The 19,870-nt window shown below is 37.9% G+C and overlaps 2 pseudogenes; both read left to right on the top strand.

Moving 5' to 3' along the window:
• The first annotated feature begins 6,193 nt into the window (after positions 1 to 6,193).
• LOC131490557 (large ribosomal subunit protein eL20-like) lies at positions 6,194 to 6,823 on the top strand (annotated as a pseudogene).
• Positions 6,824 to 11,637: 4,814 nt separating this feature from the next.
• On the top strand, positions 11,638 to 11,978 carry LOC131503735 (large ribosomal subunit protein eL33-like; annotated as a pseudogene).
• Positions 11,979 to 19,870: the final 7,892 nt, after the last annotated feature.

The raw sequence follows: 19,870 nt of genomic DNA on the forward strand, positions 1-19,870 counted from the left end.
TAGCTTTGAAAAGTCCAGGAAAGGGGGCTAGCTCAGGACCTATTAACATATTCCTTCGCATGCTGGTAGTACCTCCACAAAACCACAATATTCAAATGAATATTTGCCTTTCTAAAAATCTCAACAGAAAATAATTTTGCAACTTCTCAATTATTTTTATATTTCAAAAGTTACCCTCCTTCATTATCGAGGTTTTCTGCCTTATTCCAGTTTTGGTTTTGATTCTGATTTTCAACTTTACTACTCAAAATCATGAGTGATGGGGCGCCTGGATGAGTGATGGGACTCCACTGGTTAAGCGTCCAACTCTTGATTTCAGCTCAGGTCATGATCTCAGGGTTATGAGACCTAGCCCCACATTGGGCTCTGCACTGAACAACGTGCCAGTGCAGAACCTGCTTAGGATTCTCTCTCTCTTCCTCTCTTCCTCTCTCTCTGCCTCTCTCTCTCTCAAAAATAAACTTTAAAAAAATTATGTGTGATGCCTGCTTTTCAAGTACTTCATATGTGCCATTAAGTAGTATCCTATAGTTCAACTAATAAAAATGTTAACTATGAACCTTTGTTTCCTACTTTCAAGTAAGAGCACAGTGCCCTACAGTTTGCAATCCACCTGAATGACCTCTGGCCTCATCAAACTGTAATCACAAAACATATACATACTTCACCTAGAAACTGAATGGAGCAGGAGCTTGGGGAAGGAGAAAATGGGGAGTTCTTGTTTAATGAGTGTAGAGTTTCAGTTTTGCAAAATGAGAAAGTTCTGGAGTTCTATTGTATAACAATGTGAATCTACTTACCACTGCAGAACTGCAGTTAACTCAAAATGGTTAAGAGGGCAAATCTCATGTTATTTTTTTACCACAGTTAAAAAAATGTTTAAATAAAATAATGTAGTAAAACTGCTTAAAAAAAAACTAGTGCATTAATTCAATAATAAACGAATGATTACAGAACATCTTTTAAAAACTGAATTAAGGATATCCTTATTTTTAGGTGTTAGGCAGCCAAGATCTTGGATTTTAGTCTTAATTTCTTTTCTATGAATATACTGACTGTAAGATTATCTATAAAGTTGTCAAATCCAAATGGACTTACATATGACATGATATAAGAGAAACTGCACATGAAAATGCATGTCAAAACTAAATAAATCAATGAAATTTGGATTATAGAATTTCACTTCTCTTCTGAAAGATTCAAAGAGTGAAACACAAGAAAACCACCACTCCCAGGTGCTGTGTTCTGTTACTACACATTGTTACCATTTGAAATCTCAAATTTTAACTGAATTCAATGAATTTCAGTGGACCAAGCAAAACCTGAAGTCCATTCAGACAAAAATACTCGAACCTAAATCAGACTAATTTTTAGTGGTTTCTCTGTTTTTGTAACAATAATTTCACAATATCTTAACACTCACTTTCTCCTGGGTTTTTTGTTTGTTTGTTTGTTTTACATTTTACTCTGGTTAACTTTTTACCATTACTTATTTACTTTATTATTTTTTCAGACACAGAGAGAGAGAGCAGGGAAGAAGGGGAGAGAGAGAGAGAGAGAGAGAGAGAGAAAGAGAGAGAGAGAATCCCAAGCAGGCTCCACACTTAGTGCAGAGCCCAATGAGATGCTCAATCCCACAACCCTGGGATCATGACCTGGGCTGAAATCAAGAGTTGGATACTTAACTGACTTAGTGACCCAGGTACCCATTTCTTTTTAATCATCTTTAAAAAAATTATATGATAAAATAAAGACTTTTTAGGATTCAGGGTCATAATGCTTTCTCTTTGAATAGGGTGAGCAAATTTATATTCATCCCACAGAAAGGCAGGAGACAGAAACTTCACAATAAGTAGGCAAAAGGAATTACAGAGTAATAAAGGAAGTTAATAGAAACTAGTGTCTTTAATTTATAATCCCACCTCCATGTAAAAAGAATGAAATCAATCAAAAGCAAAGGTAGATGGCTACCTTTTGAAAGTGAGTTCCCAGGAATAAATGGTAGGAAGAAAGTTAATGGGCATGATGCACTGACTCAAAAATTTATTAGAATTTTTTTTTCTCTGCTATGTACTCTTCTCCAATCATTTGATTATCTAATGGTTTGTTGTTAACATTCATTCTTATAGTCTGTACAGTTTATTACATTAGGGCAGAACCTTAAAGCCCACTGTGAATTTGCAGTTTATAATAACACTAATAGTTTTAATAATAATAGTTTTAATAATAATATAATAACTAACATATCTCAGCATTTACATTATCTCCTTGGAACAACTATATGAGGTGTCACTATCCCTCTAAGATATGAGGAAACTGAGGCTTTGAGAGATTAAATAACTTGGCTGAAACCACACACTAAAAAAGGCTGTGCCCTTAACCACAAAGCTACCCCTGCATGTTGATGAATTGCTACGAGTGTGAATTTCAGTGTAGATTCTTCATCTGCATCATCCATTATAAACCCTTATTTATCTTCTTGATAAGTGAGCTTCCTCTTGCTTTGGGGGTCTCCTATTGCCCAATAGTTCCTGAATAGAAACCATGTCTTGGACACAGACACTTGTTCTGATTGACTCCACGACTGAACCAAATGTGGTCAATGGTGAACAAGGTCATTGACCAGCAGCAGCAGCTCCCTTTGTCCCACAGCTACCACTCCAAGTATTCACCAAGCAGCCCGTTATAAACCATTCACTACAGAGAACAGCATCCATAATGGCAAGTCTTTTGAAATCCACTTGAATTCAGGACTATAATCACTAGCAATTCAGGGTATTCCAGAAGACGCTACTACCTTTGCAAATTACCATAATCAACATCAGTGAAGAACATCATGGCCAACACAATGGGCCTTTTCATTTCCCTGCTTCAGATCTGGATCCTCTTCCCCTAGACCTCTCTAGGTGAATAGATTCACGCTATTCTTAGTGTTAACAGAGTGAGGACCCACTCTCACATCTTACTCAGGACAAGCCTAAGTATCCAAGAATAGCAAAGCTAGAATCCTAAGGACACTGTAGGTCGTGCCATGAAACTATATAGAAGAAAAATATGGCCTAAAGAAGTAAAATGATTTGCCCAAGTTCATAAGCTAATGAGCAGAAAAAGAGAGACTTTACTGCAAGTCCAGTGCATTTTCCACTTAAAAGACTTTTACTTTTTTTTTTTAATCTTTTTTTAAGTTTATATATTTATTTTGAGAGAGAGAGCACGTGCATGGATGCACGTGGGGGAGGGGCAGAGAGAGAGGCAGAGAGAGGGGGAGGAGAAAGAATCCCAAACAGGATCCGCATTGTCAGCATGGACCCGGACCAGACCTGGGCTCAAATTCACGAAACGGGAAGGTCATGACCTGAGACGAAATCAAGAGTCACACTTAACCAACTGAGCCATCCAGGCACTCCTCCACCTGAAGACTTTAAACAAAAAGCCTACTATGTATCAAATACAGTACTATGTATTGTACATACAGTATTTCATATAATCCTCACAACCTTCACAAAAAAAAATAGTGTTACTCTTATAAGTAAGAAAGATTAAGTAATTTAGTTAAATTCACATGGCTAGAAAGTAGCAGCTGTAGGGCTCAGCTATCAACACCTTACTTTTAATATAATGGTTAAATTCCTTTTAAAAAACAAAACAAACAAAAAAAACCCACAACTAACCCAGAAAGGATTATACCACTAGACAGTGGCGAATTTTCATCTTCTCAATAGATTACAGAAGAAAAGGTATAAAATGAAGGCCTGGAGAATTAAAAAAAAAACTAAAGTAAAGGTGTTGAAGGATGCCTGGGTGGCTCAGTTGGTTAAGCGGCTGACTTTGGCCCAGGGGTGATCTCACGGCTCCTGAATTCAAGCCTTGCTTTGGGCTCTCTGCTGTCAGTGCAGAGCCCCCCCCCCCCCCCCCCGCCCCAAGCCCAGATCCTCTGTCCCACCCTCTCTCTGCCCCTACTCTCCTCTCAAAATAAACATTTTTTTTAAATGTAAAGTAAAAGTGTTGCATGAATATACTGGTATTTCTTTTTATTTTTTTCCCAAAAGGATTTAAGATGATTTATTAAACAAACAAAAACAACGCAAAACACATCTGATAATAAGATAAACTAAATTTAAAATTGACGAATAAAATGAGTCTAAGGGAAACTACAATGAAATTAAAAGACAAAATTATTGCAAGGAAGTCTTACGTACTTGCCAGCAGTATCTATAAACTTGAACTGGAGCTTTCAGACAGGCCACATGAAGAGGGAAATATGATTCACTGCATGGATCGGAATGTCCCTAACACAAAGAATATGCCATTTGCTCGGCAGGACGCAATTATTCCTGGTTCTGAGACCATAGAGAAATTTGTCCCTGTGGCCCTCCTCGAGAAGGCATAGCACAGAACAAGGAAGCGTCACCTCGACAGTATGCTGCCAGCCTGCAGAGTAATGCGCTGCATACGGTTATTTGATGCACCATTTGTTAGTGCCAGGTCGCAGCATTTAGTCATGGCAGTTCTTTGGGGATAGCATGCCGAATGTGAGGGTGTGAAAGTCCTGCATAAATTCAACACTAATGCTAATTCCCATAACATCTTTGCTAGGACACCCAACCCGTGTCCACTGGAGGTATTTAGTCCCCTTCCGCTCGCTCGCTCCATCTGAACACAAGGCACATCTCCTAACCTCTTCTGACGAAGAACAGATCAAAGCTGGTAGTCTCTGCACGAGACTCAGTCTCAAGTTGGCCTGAGGAGAATGAGTGAAGTGGGCAGAGCAAAGCCAGGCCAAGAGAGCCAGTTCGACAGTGGTGTGCTCACAGGTTGTGTCAGTTCATTGGTCAGATACAGACAGGCCCACCATTCCTGGGCTTTGCAGAGAGCTCCAGTTGCCGCTGGCAAACTCCTGTTAGGAGCCGTTACTCCCACTCCTTTATTCACTCAGTCATTGAGTTGACCAGTGTCTATTAGTAATTATTATGGTGACGTGCCCGGGAAGCATAGCTGGACAAGATTCACGGTGCCCCTTCCTAACAAAGCTTGTCGGTTACCCTCTACCTGAAGATGCTCTTAATTTACACCACTCAAGAAAAAAGCATTGAGCTGGGGAACGAATAACTAAAACTCTACATCCTACCTCTTTTTCTGAAAGGCTGTGGAAGGATTCACCTGGGAATCTGGAGAGCAGCCCTTCCTTGGGATTAACTAAAGACTGTGGCCTTGCGATTCATTTCAGTAGTCCATGACTTTGGTTGTCTCATCTATCAAGAATGAAACTAATATGCAACAAATACATCATAATATGCTGTGAAAGATTAAAAAGAGTAAGTTATGAAAGCTAAAAACACTATGGAAGTATTACCTCTAAAATGTGCCCATCTTGGGGGTGCCTGGGCGGCTCAGTCAGTTAAGCATTCGACTCTTAATTTCAGCTCAGGTTCTGATGTCACAGTTTGTGAGTTTGAGCCCTGTGGCTGCCTGCGTGGGATTTTCTTTCTTTCCCTCTCTCTTTCTGCCCCTCCCCCCCCACACTCTCTCAAAATAAATAAATCAACTTTAAAAAATAAAAATAATATGTATGCATGTTGATAAAATGGACCTTTAAATTACAAATTTAAATTACCTTTAAATTAGTGTCTAAACACTACACAACTGTATCAATAACATTTTATGGCTTGCACTGAAGGACTCACCAAATTACAAATACAGCCCTTCTAGAATGTTAAAAACATAGTTAGGACTGGCCTGAAATAGAAGCACCCATGTACTCTTATCTGTTGATGTGCAAACAGTATGGTTATGTAAGGAGTAAAAAATCAAAATAATAGTCATTTTACATTGTCAAAGTTCAGAGCATACTAAGAAATAACTCTGCCCCAGAGAGAGTTCTACATTCATTTACAACCCCTCTAACTGAAACTAGAATTGTCATCTTCTTTCCCTAACTTGCAAGTTATACCAAAGGCATGTAGTCAACTGGAAAACAAAGAGCGCATCTCCTGACTGTACAGATTAAACCAATTTTAAGCATTTTAACATAAAAGCATATATCACAAGATGCACTGCACAGTATTATTCATACAAGGTCAAATTCTTACCTTTTCCTCATTCGGGTTGGCTACCACATATTGGGTACTTAAGGATTGGATCCATTGCTTTCCAAGTTGCCTGTCTGTTTACCAGAAAATATTTCACTGAAAGTAAAGGGATCCCTTTCTTGAATGGTGGCAAGTGTGGAGAGTGCACCACGAAGGCCTTGGGCACACTGTGAGAGTGCCTTGCGCTGCCTGCCCACCTCCAAATGCTGCACTCTGCCCCTCTATTGCATGTGAACCTTTCTACCTAATCCTATTATCACCAAGTTCTGCTTCTGCTTTTGTCTCTTAGCTAAAGAAGATGAGTAAGTCTTCAGAGGAAATGGTCTACTGTGGACAGGTGTTTGAGAAACCTCCCTGGAAGGTGAAGAACTGCAGCATCTAGCTGTGCTAGGACTCCTGCAGCAGCACCTACAACATGTACTGGAAGTCCTGGAACCTCCCCACTGCAGGTGTTGTCACCCAGTGCTACTGAGACATGGGCACCCAGCACAAGTGCCTGGGCACATTCAATCCAGATCATGAAGGTGTAGGAGATTGCAGCCAGCAAGTGCCGCTGAGTGGCAGTCAAGCAGTTGCATGACTTCAAGATCAAATTCCCACTGCCTCACCAGGTCCTACATCAGCAGCACAAGCCATGCTTAACCACCAAGAGGCCCAAAACTTTCTTGCAGATGCAGAGCCTCCCTGTCCCCAAGTTTGCCCAAATAAACTCCTTGGAAAAATCAGGATGCTAAGAAAGAAAAAGGGAAGAAAAGAAGGAAAGAAAGAAAGAAAGAAAGAAAGAAAGAAAGAAAGAAAGAAAGAAAGAAAGAAAGAAAGAAAGAAAGAAAAGGGAAAGAAAGAAAGGAAAGGGAAAGAAAGAAAGAAAGAAAGAAACGAAGGAAGAAAGAAAGAAAAGGACTCATAAAGAGAACTCAGGTTCAAGATGGCAACCTAGGAAGATCCTGAAGTCATCTTCTCCCATAGACATAACAAATCTACAGCTACATATTGAATAATTTTCTCTGAAGAAGTTCTGAAAACTCGAACAATGCCTCCACAACAAAAGATAAAAGAGCCACATCAAGATAGGTAGAAGAGGCAGAGATGTGCTCCTGCTAAAATCCCACCTCAGACCCAGCAACCCACAATCAGCAGGGACCTCAACAACATGAAACTTTTCCTTGAGGACCAAGAGATTCATGTCTCCACATCAGGCATCCCAACTCTTGGGTCCTGCATCAGAAAGATGAGCCCCCCAAATCTAAAACCAATGGGGATTATGCCCAAGAGAACCATTGGAAACAGAGAACCTGCCCTTAAAGGACTCACACCTGCAAACTCTCTCACCCCAGGACCTAGCACAAGAGCAGCCGTTAGAAAAGCACCTATATCACATATGAAGGAGATCTACTTACCAATCTTAAAGCAAGTGCTGGAGAGCTGGAAAACCAATGGAACTGTCTCTGGGGATGGAAGTTCTGGCAGGCACCACTCTTGGATCTCATTCTACCTTGTTAATGTCAGCACTGGCAGGTGCCACTTTGGCAATCTCCCTCTAACCTGCTGGTACGCATGAGCACACCCTCCCCCCGCACACACCACAGCCATACCACAGGCAGCCAGCCAGCCAGGCACCCCACATACCCAATGCTACAGCCCTGGCCCAGCCATAACCATCAGCAGCCATGTGCAACTTACACAGGGAATGCCGCTTGAGCTCTGGCTCTGGTGGCCAGAGGGGATTGCATTTCTGGGCCCAGTGGCTCACCTTCTACACAAGGCCACTCCTTCAAGATTGGGAGAGGTAACTGTTCCACCTTATAGAAACAAGCACAGAGAATCAGTCAAAGTGAAGAGACAGAGGAATGCATTCCAAAAGAAAGATCAAGACAAAGCCTCAGAAAAAGACCTTAGTGAAGTGAAGATAAGTAATCTACCTGATAAAGTTCAAGTAATGGTCATAAAGATGCTCGCCAAACTTGGGAGAAGAACAGATGAACACAGAACTTCAACAAGTAGATATAAAATATTAAAAAGTACCAAACAGAAGTCACAGAGCTGAAGAACATAATAATTGAACTAAAAAATATACTACAGGTTCAAAAGTAGACTGAATAAAGCAGAATTAATCAGCAAGCTGGAAGACAAAACATAATACTAAAGAAAGCCATCAAACCACAATGGAAAAGAGAAAGAGAAGAGAAAAGGAATGGAGAGGAACTACAAAAATGGCCCGAGCACAATTAACAAAACGGCAACAAGTTATACCTATCAATAATTACTTTAAATGTAAACAGATTAAATTCTCCAATCAAAAGACATGCACTGTGGCTAAATGGATAAAAAACAAGATGCCTCTCTATGTTGCCTACAAGGGACTCACTTCAGAAGTATACACACAGAATGAAAGTGAAGGGATGGAAAAAGATAGGCAAACAAATTGAAATTTTTAAAAAGCTGATGTAGCTACATTTATATCAAATGAAAAGGTTTTAAAAACAAAAACTAAAATAAAATATAAAGAAAGACATTGCATAATGATAAAGGAGTCAATCCAGCAAGAATGCTTAACATTTATAAATATACACATACCCAACATAGAGGCAATAAAATATATAAAGCAAAGATTAATGGACCTAAAGGGAGAAATTGACAGCAACACAATAAGAGTGGGGGAGTTTAACACCCCACTTATATCAATTGGATAGATCACCCAGACAGAAAATCAATAAGAAAACATCAGCCTTAAATGACACATTAGACTAGATGGACTTTATTAATAGACATACACAGAACATTCTATCTGAAAACAGAAGAATACAAATCTCTCTGAAGAGCAGATGGAACATTCTCCAGTATAGATCACATTAGGCCACAAAACAAATCTCAAGAAGAATGAAGTCATATCAAGTATATTTTCCAACCACAATGGTATAAAACTAGAAAAACTGGAAAAGCTACAAAAATGTGAAAACGAAACAGCATGCTACTGAACAACCAACAGGTCATCAAAGAAATCAAAGAGAAATCAAAAAATATCTAGAGACAAATGAAAGCAGAAATATGGCATACCAAAACCTAAGGATGTAACAAAGGAGGATATAAAAGGGAAGTTCATACCAGTACAAGCCTAAGTCAAGAAATAAGAAAAATCTCAAATAAACAATGTAACTTTACAACCAAAGGAACTATAAAAAGAACAAACAAAACTCACAGTTAGTAGAAGGAAAATAATAAAAATCAGAGCAGAAATAAATGAAATAGAGACTAAAAAAACAAATAGAAAAGGTCAACAAAACTAAGAGCTGTTTCTTTGAAAAGATAGACAAAATTAACAAACGTTTAGCTAGACTCACCAAGAAAATGAGAAGGCTCAATTAAATAAAATCAGAAATAAGACAAGTGAAACAACAAATGGTACCACAGACACACAAAGGATTATGAGTCTATGATAAACAATTCTATGCCCACAAACTGGACAACCTAGAAGACATGAGTAAATACCTGGAAATATACAATCTTCCAAGACTGACTCATGAAAAAATAGATTCTGAATAGATCAAATAAAGAGATTGAATGAGTAATCAGAAACCTCCCAACATACAAAAGTCCAGGATCAGATGGCTTTCTGGTGAATTCTACCAAACACTCAAGAAGATTTAATACTTATCTTTTTCAAACTTCTCCACAAAATTGAAGAGGAGAGAATGCCTTCCAAACACTTTCTCTGAAGCCAGCATTATACTGACACCAAAACCAGACAAAGACATCATACAAAAAAAGAAAATTATAGGCCAAGATCCTTGTACTGGGATATTAAAAATATATACAAAAATCTTCAACAAAATGTTAGCAAATGGAATCCAAGAACACATTAAAAAGATCATACACCATGGGGCGCCTGGATGCTCAGTTGGTTAAGCGTCCAACTTCATCTCAGGTCATGATCTCAAGATTCATGAGTGCAAGCTCCACATCGGGCTCTGTGCTGACAGCTCGGAGCCTGGAGCCTGCTTCAGATTCTGTGTCTCCCTCTCTCTCTGCCCCTCCCCTGCTCATGCTCTGTCTCTCTCAAAAATAAACATTAAAAAAAATTTTTTTAAAGATCATACACCATGATCAAAGTGGGATTTATTCTAATGATGCAAGGATGGTTCAACATCTGGAGATCAGAAATAAAATAGCAATGCCCAGTATCTTCACTTAAAAAAAAAAAAAAAAAAGATTTTATTTGTAAGTAATCTTGATACCTAACATGGGGCTTGAACTCTCAACCCCTCAAGAGTCACACGCTCTACTGACTGAGCCAGCCAGGCATCCCATCCTCACTTTTACTCCACATAGTATTGGAAGTCCTACCACAGCAATTAGGCAGAAAGAAAGAAAGAAAGAAAGAAAGAAAGAAAGAAAGAAAGAAAGAAAGAAAGAAAGAAAGAAAGAAAGAAAGAAAGAAATTAATTCATCCAAACTGGAAAGGAGAAGTATTTGTTACTTGTTGTGGATGACATGGTACTATATTTAGATAACCCTAAAGACTCCACTAAAAATGGTTAGAGCTAATAAATGAATTTGGTAAGGCTGCAGGATACAAAATTAATATACAAAAATGTGTTACACTTCCATACACTAATATTGAACTATAACCAACAGAAATCAAGAATACAATTCCATATACAACTGCATCAAAAGGAACAAAATACCTAGGAATAAATTTAACCAAGGAGGTGAAAGACCTGTACCCTGAGGTACAACTATAAGACATTGGTGAAAGAAATTGAAGAAGACATAAATAAGTGGAAGGATATTCCATGATCATGGATTGGAAGAATTAATATTGTAAAATTATCCATACTACCTGAAGCAATACAGATTCAATGCAATCTCTATCAAATTCTAATGGCATTATTCACAGAACTTAAACAAATAATTACAAAATTTATATGGAACCTCAAAAGACTCCGAAGAACCAAGACAATCTTGAGAAGAACAAATCCAGAAGTATCAGGCTTTGTGATTTCAAACTATAATATAAAGCCACAGTAATTGAAATAATATGTATTGGCATAAAAATAGACACATAGATCTCTGGAATATAATAGAGAGCCCAGAAATAAACTCATGCATATGCATGTATGGTCAATTAATTTATGACAAAGGGGTCAGGAATGTACAACGAATAAAGAATGGTCTCTTCAACAAATGGTGCTAAAAAAAAAAAAAAATGGTATGCCACTACCTGTGCAAGAATGAAACTGGACCACTGCCTTGCACCATTTATGAAAATAAACACAAAATGGATTAAAGACGTTAATGTTAGACCTGAAAACATAAAATTCCTAGAAGAAAACATAGGCAGTAACCTCCTTGATATTGGTTGTGGTGATAGTTTTTTGACTCTGACTCCAAAGGCAAGGGAAACAAAAGCAAAAATAAATGGGATCACATCAAACTAAAAAGCTTCTGCATAGCTCTTTCTGCCATCTTGGAGCCTGTAGAGGCCTGTGGGAAAAGTAGCCTCCATAGACTCCAAGATTCTCCTGATACTCTTTTTGACAGGACTCCTAAAATGACAAATATGTCTGGAAGGCTGTCGTCCAAGGCCATATTTGCTGGCTATAAGTGGGTTCTCTAGAACCAGAGGGAGAACACAGCCCTTCTCAAAATTGAAGGTGTTTATGCTTGAGATGAAACTGAATTCCACCTAGGCCAAGAAATGTGCTTATGTGTAGAAAGCAAAGAACAACACAGTGACTCCCGGTGGCAAACTGAACAAAACCAGAGTAATCTGCGGAAAAGTAACTCATGCTCACGGAAACAGTGGCATGATTTGCCAAATTCCAAAGCAACCTTCCTGCTAAAACCATTGGCCACAGAATCCATGTGATGCTGTACCCCTCAAGGATTTAAACTTACTGAAAAGTAAATAAAGGTATAGATTTGTTCTCTTGTAAAAAAAAAAAAAAGAAAAAAGAAAAAAGAAAAGAAAAGAAAAGAAAAAAAAAAGAAAAGAAAAAAAAGAAAAAGAAAAACAAAGAAAAGGCTTCTGCATAGCTAAGGAAACCACAAACAAAGTGGAAGGCAACCTACTAAACTGGAGAAGATATTTGCCAATCTGATAAGGGGTTGATATCCAGAATATGCAAAGAACTACAACTCAACAACAACAACAACAAATCTGATTAAAAAATGGGCAGATGATATAACAGACATTTTTCTAGTGAAGATATACAGATGACTAAGAAGCACATAATTAGATGTTCAATATCACTAATCATCAGGGAAATGCAAATCAAAAGCACAATGAGATATCATTTTATACCCATCAGAATGGCAAGTATCAAAAAGACAGAAATAACAAGTGTTGTTGAGGATGCAGAGAAAAGGGAATCCATGTGCACTATTGGTGGGAATGTAAGCTGGTATGGCCACCATGGAAAACAATATAGAGGTTCCTTATAAAATTAAAAATAGAGTTACCATATGATTCACCAATTCCATTACTGGGTATCTATCTGAAGAAAACAAAGACACTAATTTGGAAAGATATATTCATCCTATGTTCACTGCAATATTATTTGCAATAGACAAGATATGGAAATCACCTAAAAGTCCATTGACGGATAAATGGATAAAGAAGACAGAGTAAAAATTTACAATGGAATACTAATTAGCTGTAAATAGGAATGAAATCTCGCCACTTGCAACAACATAGTAGATCTTGAAGGCATTTAATAAGTGAAATAAGTCAAACAGAGAAAGACAAATACTCATTTACATGGAATCTAACAAACAAAACAAAACCAAATCCAGACTCATAGGCCCAGAGAACAGAGTGGTGGTTGCCTGAGAGCAGATAGATGGGGGAACGGGTAATGGGGATCAAGAGGTATAAACTTCTAGTTATAAAATAAGTAAGTCATGGGGAGGTAACGTACAGAAGCGGGAGTACATTCGGTAGCGTTAACTTGTATGGTGACAGATGTGACTAGATATTGCAGTGATCAGTTCACAGTGTATACAAAAGTTGAATCATTGTGTTGTATACATAAAACTAATATGATATTGCATGTCAATTACACTTCAATAAAAAAGAAAAGACTTTATAAAGAAATAATACTTTATAAAGAAAGCTAGGCATCTATGTAATATTCTTGTAGCGCCTTTTAAAATACACCTAACCTCTTACTTTTTCCCACCTAGTCTCTCAGATTTGAGGCCCTTTAAATGCCCTGCAGACCCTATGCACCTGATCAATGATATCAAGCAGATTAAAATGTACCCATATCCCATATTAAATAGAATCATTTCGCTGTAAAATTTTTGAAAGGATTTTTACAATTTTGTTTTTGAAATTTTAGGCCTTGGGTAACATGCCTAACTTATAACCAGCTACAATTTCTAAGTGATCAGCAAGCACGTAGAGGAATGTTTGCGATTTATCTTAAAAACTGTTTTCAAATGCAGTGACATTTTTATGATACTCTTTTTGAAAATGAATGAAGCTGACACAATATTGCATTTTGCTTAGTTATTAACCTGGCCTCCGTACTTCTAATATGCAACCAGTATTTTGTGATCAGGCCTTAAATATTTCCCCAGGCCTGTAAAACTTGGAAACTCTGGAGTGCCTTCAGTTTATTATGAATTAGGCCCACCCACAACAGCCCCCGATGTCATCTCCACCAGAGATCTAGTATAGGAGTCCTCGTGGACTGAACCACCAAACACCCAGCCCAAGGGTTGGTCACTGTGTGGTACTGTCTGGTCTTCTCTGCTGATAGTCTGGCACTGGCCAGCCAGTCTTCTAGCAAGCAGTCCACACCCAGATGGGATACCTTCTTTGAGCTTTCAGAACTCCTCGAAGTCTGGTGGCTACACTTAGCTCCTTATTTGAAGCTTTTCTTTTTTCACATCTTTCAAATAAAATCTTTTGTTGAGGTTCAGCTTGACATTAGAAGCTTGATATAATATATAACTGACCACATTCCCCTTCACCCACAAAAAAAAAAAAAAGAAAATTACTCTGGAAAAAGCCTTCAGAAATAAATGGACAAAACATATACCCCCTAACATCTCATATTCAGTCTTGGGCTTCTTGAAGGCAACATTACAGCTAATAGCCCAGCCTCCCCACCTCTACTGAACTGTTCTGGGGCCAGAAGTCTCCCAGCCCACCACTCCCAACCAATAGCCCCACATCCTTTACACTGTGCTACTTTTTAAAATGTTTATTTATTTTAGAGAGAGAGAGAGAAAGAGGAAGAGTGTAAGCGGGGGAAGGGGCAGAGGGAGACATGACTAGGGGCTCGAACTCATGAACCAAACATTGAGATCATGACTTGAGCTGAAATCAGACACTTCACTGATTGAGCCACCCAGACACCCCCAGTATACTGTGCTACTCTAAAGGGAAAATTGGAAACTGTGTAGGTAAACATGGTGTATTGTTCAAATTTAAAATTCTGGGGAGATTTTTCAATATTTACAATTCTGATTTCTTTGTAGAGGTTCCTAAAATAATGACACTATTAAACCTTAAAATTAATACCTTACATTGGACACAAATGCTCTGCCTTTTATGAGCATCTTCCCTAATCCATTCTTTCTCTTTATTCATTTAATATCGGTTGAGCCCCTCTTCTGTGCCAGATACCATGCTGAGCCCTGGTGAGTACAGCAGACGGAGTCCCTGGGAATAAAGAAGGCAGCAATTGCAACCCATCGTATCGTGGTGTCTTCTGTAAGTGCTTCGCATGGCTAATTTAAACCTGTTTTACTAAAATTCAACCCCATTTCTCCTTGTTCAGCCCATGGAGTAGGTAAACAACAGCCAATCACTATCCTTTCCAACATAGGTTTCCTGATACTTGAAACACTCAAATTTCTTTTTTCTTGCTCAAAATAAACATATTTTTCTACAAAGAAGATTAGATTTGATGTGTGCAACAAGCCAATGTAACTCCTTTGCCGTGTCATCACATTGTCATTGATATGAAAATATAGAATATAACTTTTCAGTCACATTGAAAGGATAAAGGAAAATAGAGTCCCAAGCGATCAACCAGTTTCTTAGGCATTAATCTACACACTAATCCTGATAATACCATTCTAAAAAAAACTGCACTAAAATGAAACAAAAATTTTGCCTCATTGCACAAGCTGAGAAAAAATAACTAATAGGTCTCTATCCCATATGACTCATATCTGCGTACGCTGCCCCCAAAGAAATCAAGACACACTGTCACTGAACAACATTATTATCCCTTAAGAAGGACTGTAAAATGTGTACATCACTCATTCGTTGACATTGAACTTGTGCCAAAACTATTAAGAGCACATATTAATACATATCCCAAATGTGTAGGAATGACTACAGAATAAAACACAAAATGAAATCGGTACTCACTATTAATTTGTCTTTTATAAATGATTAAGTAAAGCATACGAAGGAAATAAAAGGGCAATAAATACCCTTTTATCACAAACCGGGGGATTTCTCTTACTCTGGGCTTGCATACAACCAGTTTAGAAATATGCATAATTGCCTATGGTCAACATCATATCACTGCCAGATCACACATTAAACAGATAACCACTATTATTATAAAAGCGACTTCCTTGACCTCATATTTTGGTCTGGCTAGAAATTCCTGTATTTTCCCAGATCAGCTGTTACACAGTGCCAATCTCATGTCGTGCGTGTCACTTTGCCCCAGTATAAGTGACCGGCGCCTTATAGAGCTCACTCGAAGACACACTTATATGCATAGGAATAGCAGAAGTTCGAGAAATATGATCATAGTTCTTGCAGTGCTTTTTAAAATCTCGTCTATGTGTGTTTTTCTATTATAGCTAAGGTACAGTGTGTGTTATTTGGCAGCTGAATTTGACATGAAAATATAAAAGGTTTGGGCAACCACATATTTGGAAATAGAAATCTTTCCTGAAAACATGGCTTTGGTTTTTAAACACAGCTAAATTTCTGGAAACTTCAATTTGTTAAAGACAGCCAAGACTTCAATCATATTTAACATATTCCTGGGGTTTACATATAGTGTTTCAAAGTAATAAACAACATCTTGTTTGGAGTAGCATGAAGAAAATGAGGCAAGCACTTCTTTAGAGTAAAAGCTCCACTTTTAAAAATAGTTTGGAGACTCATTCTTATGTTGGTAAAATCACAAAACACTATTCAGCAAACAAAACATGATGAGCTCAATTCAAGTTGGTAAACATTTTTAGCTGGCTTCATTTGTAGTAAGAATTTTAATGTAACCATAACTTCAAGAATACATCCCTTATAATAGAAACTTGAGGGGCAAAACTTTTTTTTAATTGTTAATGAGAACGACGGTGTCAAGTTGGCATTTGAAAATCGGAAGAGATGTGATGACAGCAGTGAATTCATTGTTTGAACAAGTTTAAAAATCACATTACAGTGCACTAAAATGCACCCACATTTACTCACGAGCAGGCTCACTGCAGTGACCAACAAGCCCCAGGTCTGATTCAATAGGAGAAAATAGACTCCTTCTTTAAGGTAGCATCTATATGGCCACCTTCCCTCCGGCACATAAAACTAACAGTAAAGTTGTAAATCTTTCACATGCTTTTGTCTCATTGGTCTAAACATAACAGTGATGTCTAAAAAATCTTAAATCACTTAGTAAGAATAACAAGCCCTTTTCAATAAGCAAAACATGAGGAATCAAAATAGTACCATTCAAAGAAAGGAAGGAGCTTCCTCTATACTCTTTATAACAAGTCAGGTCAGAATTCACTTAACCACACTTTTTCCCTAAACAGATTCAGTGAACATAAAATCTGTTGTAAGCACAATTATAGATTCACATCTAGATAATTGAGGGCAAACCAACTAATAAGCATTGGAACATCTTGCTCTGCGGTCAACATTCCCTAATTTTGCCTACATGTTATTCCGAACTTGTTTTTTATAATCAATATTTTATTTCTGGGGGTTAGCAGGCAAAACATGGGAATTTGTCTGAAGGTTTAAAAGTTGGTTGAGATACTACCTCACACCCATCAGGATAGACGCACTGCAAAACAGAAAGTAACAAGCGTTGGTGAGGACGTGGAGACATTGGAGCCCTCATGCCCTGTGGGTGGGGATATTAAATGGTGTGGCCACTACACGAAACAGTGTGTCAGTTCCTCAGAATGTTAAAAACAGATTTACCACAGAATCCAGCAATTCTACTTTGGGGTATATACCCAAAAAAACTGGAAGGAGAGTCTCGAAGAGATATTGGTACACCCATGATACAGCAGCATTATTTCATAATGGCCAAACAGTGGGCGCAACCCAAGGATCAGTTAATGAGAGCGTGTAAGCAAATGTACAATGGAATATTGTTCAACCTTAAAAAGGAATGAAATTTTGACAGATGCTACAACATGGATGAACCTAGAGGACGTTCTGCTACGTGAAATAGGCCGCTTACAAGACGACAAATACTCTTATGTGAAGTGCCTTGATTAGTCAAATTCATAAAGACAGAAAGTAGAATGGTAGTTCCCAGGGCTGGGGGTGGGGGAGAATAGGAAGTTGTAGTTTAATGGGTACAGAGTTTCAGTTTTGCAAGAAGAAAAGAGATCCACAGATCACTTGCACAACAACATGAATATACTTAATGCTCCTGAACTGTATACTTAAAACTGGTTAAGATGGTAAATTTTACGTGATGTGTATTTTGTCACAAGTAAATGTTTTTAAACATTGAAATAAATTAGATAGATAGACAGACAGACAAAGTCTGTAGCCTGAAGATCAGGGCCAAGCCTGTTACATCATTTTATCATTGAATCTTGACAGCAACACAGGCCATGAGTGATATTATGTCCATGTTACAGGTGGGACAGCTAAGGCCCAAACCTCGAACCTCAGAAAAGAACACATTTCTAGCAAGTGGAGGGTTTGTGAGATAAATGAGTCCACACCTACACTGTGTTCAGTAGCACACTCTGCCTCTCAACGCTGACATTGATACCTTACTGCAAATCCCTGTCGTTTACTCTCAGGGTCCCAAACTGCAGGCATTGTCATTATTCAATCATCCACGTGTGAGTTGGTCTTCATCTGACATCCATTTATTCAGCACTAAATAGGCACTGGGATAGAAAGACAGGATACCTGGCTTGCATGGTTTAGCATCCAGCAAATAAAAACAGATATGAAAGCAAAAGCCCTGCATGTAAGCAGCAATAAAGCAGATGTATAGCCTTTAGTTGGAGCCCACAGGAGGAAGGGAGAATGCCCTGATGAACGAAAGAACGAAGGCAAGTTCTGCCTTCTAGGCACTTTTATCTAAGACCAACTCCGATGGCTTCAAAGGGGCCGAAGATGTGCTCCTGTGACTTCTGCGGTGATGACTGCCTCTCTGTTAGCCTTTTCATCCTTGCTTCCCTCACTCGTTCAAGATGAAAATACACCCGTTTTTTAGTAGAGGAGGGAAGCCCTAAAAAGTCTATGTTAAATGTCTCTTGGTAAAAGACGTTTCTGATCTAAAAGAGGAAAGGATTTGTAAAAATCTCCAACCATCCACTTAGAGAAAAAATACTATGAAATATTAAGTGTTTGGCCAAACTTCTCTTCCTACAGTCTAACGATGGACAAATATCAGGAGGAAAAAAAAGGAAAAATCAATATTTTAAAGCTATTTGTCTCACTGATACACAGCTTAGACTCTGACTCTCAAAGCCCTTACCAAAAAAAAAAAAGAAAAGAAAAAGAAAAGATACTTTGCAGTCGTTTTCCAGAGGAATAAAGTTTTATATGTTCCCTATGCAAGCAAGAAGTGATAAGATACAGTAATTTTGGTAATAAACCTTAAGACTTTAAAATTTAAAAGGAAATGTCTATAGAGTCATGTCTAGATACGCCTAGCAGAACTTTGAAAGTACACTAAAGAGTGTAAGGTTGTTGTGCAACCTTAGAGGGATGGGGAAGTCTTTTGCTTCTAATTTTATATGATTTTTATGAATGTATGATATACTTTTTGGCATTTTTCAAATAAAAAAGGAAAAGCAGACAAGATTAATAAATGCTTTCATATACGCATATTACAGGATTAAAGAAGGAAGTCCATTGTCAATGACTATGTTGATTTACATAACAGACACCTTTATCCTTCATTAACAGGAAGTACTATAGCACAGTGGTTAGAAGTGGGGGTTTTTAAGTCAGACAGACTTTGGTTTGAATTTAAGCCTCATTCGTACTGGTTGTGAGCCGGAAAAACATGATTTACCCACTCAAAACTTATGTTCCCATCTATAAAATGGGGATAATAATACAAATCTCTCGGATTTATTGTTAAGATTTTAGACGTTAATATATGTGGAACATACTGATCCCTCAGTTAAATATAATTATCAGAAGATTACAGGGAACAGAAGAGACCAGGTGATTCTACAATGTTAGCATTAAATTAGCTGAATATAGACATAAAGGAAGAGGAAAGACAAACTGATAATAGACTGTAAGGAAAGCTTGAATTTGATAATAAGGCAGCTTAATTACTCAGATATTGATTAGGATAATAATGAAGCTAAATTTGTATCCTGTTTCTAAAGATACCATGTACTTGTTTGCTCTTCTAGTTTCCTAAGTAGTCAACAATCTCAAGAGACTGTTCTTGAGACTTAACCATGCATGATTAAAAATAATAGATGATATTGAAAGCATCTGGTTCAGCAAATGCTCCCAGGACTGAAAAGTCAAGGTACTAATGCTGCTTTTTAAGATAATGCAAACTGCCAAAAGGAATGCTGATTGA

Source organism: Neofelis nebulosa, chromosome 2 (assembly GCF_028018385.1).
Source record: "Neofelis nebulosa isolate mNeoNeb1 chromosome 2, mNeoNeb1.pri, whole genome shotgun sequence".
NCBI lineage: Eukaryota > Metazoa > Chordata > Mammalia > Carnivora > Felidae > Neofelis > Neofelis nebulosa.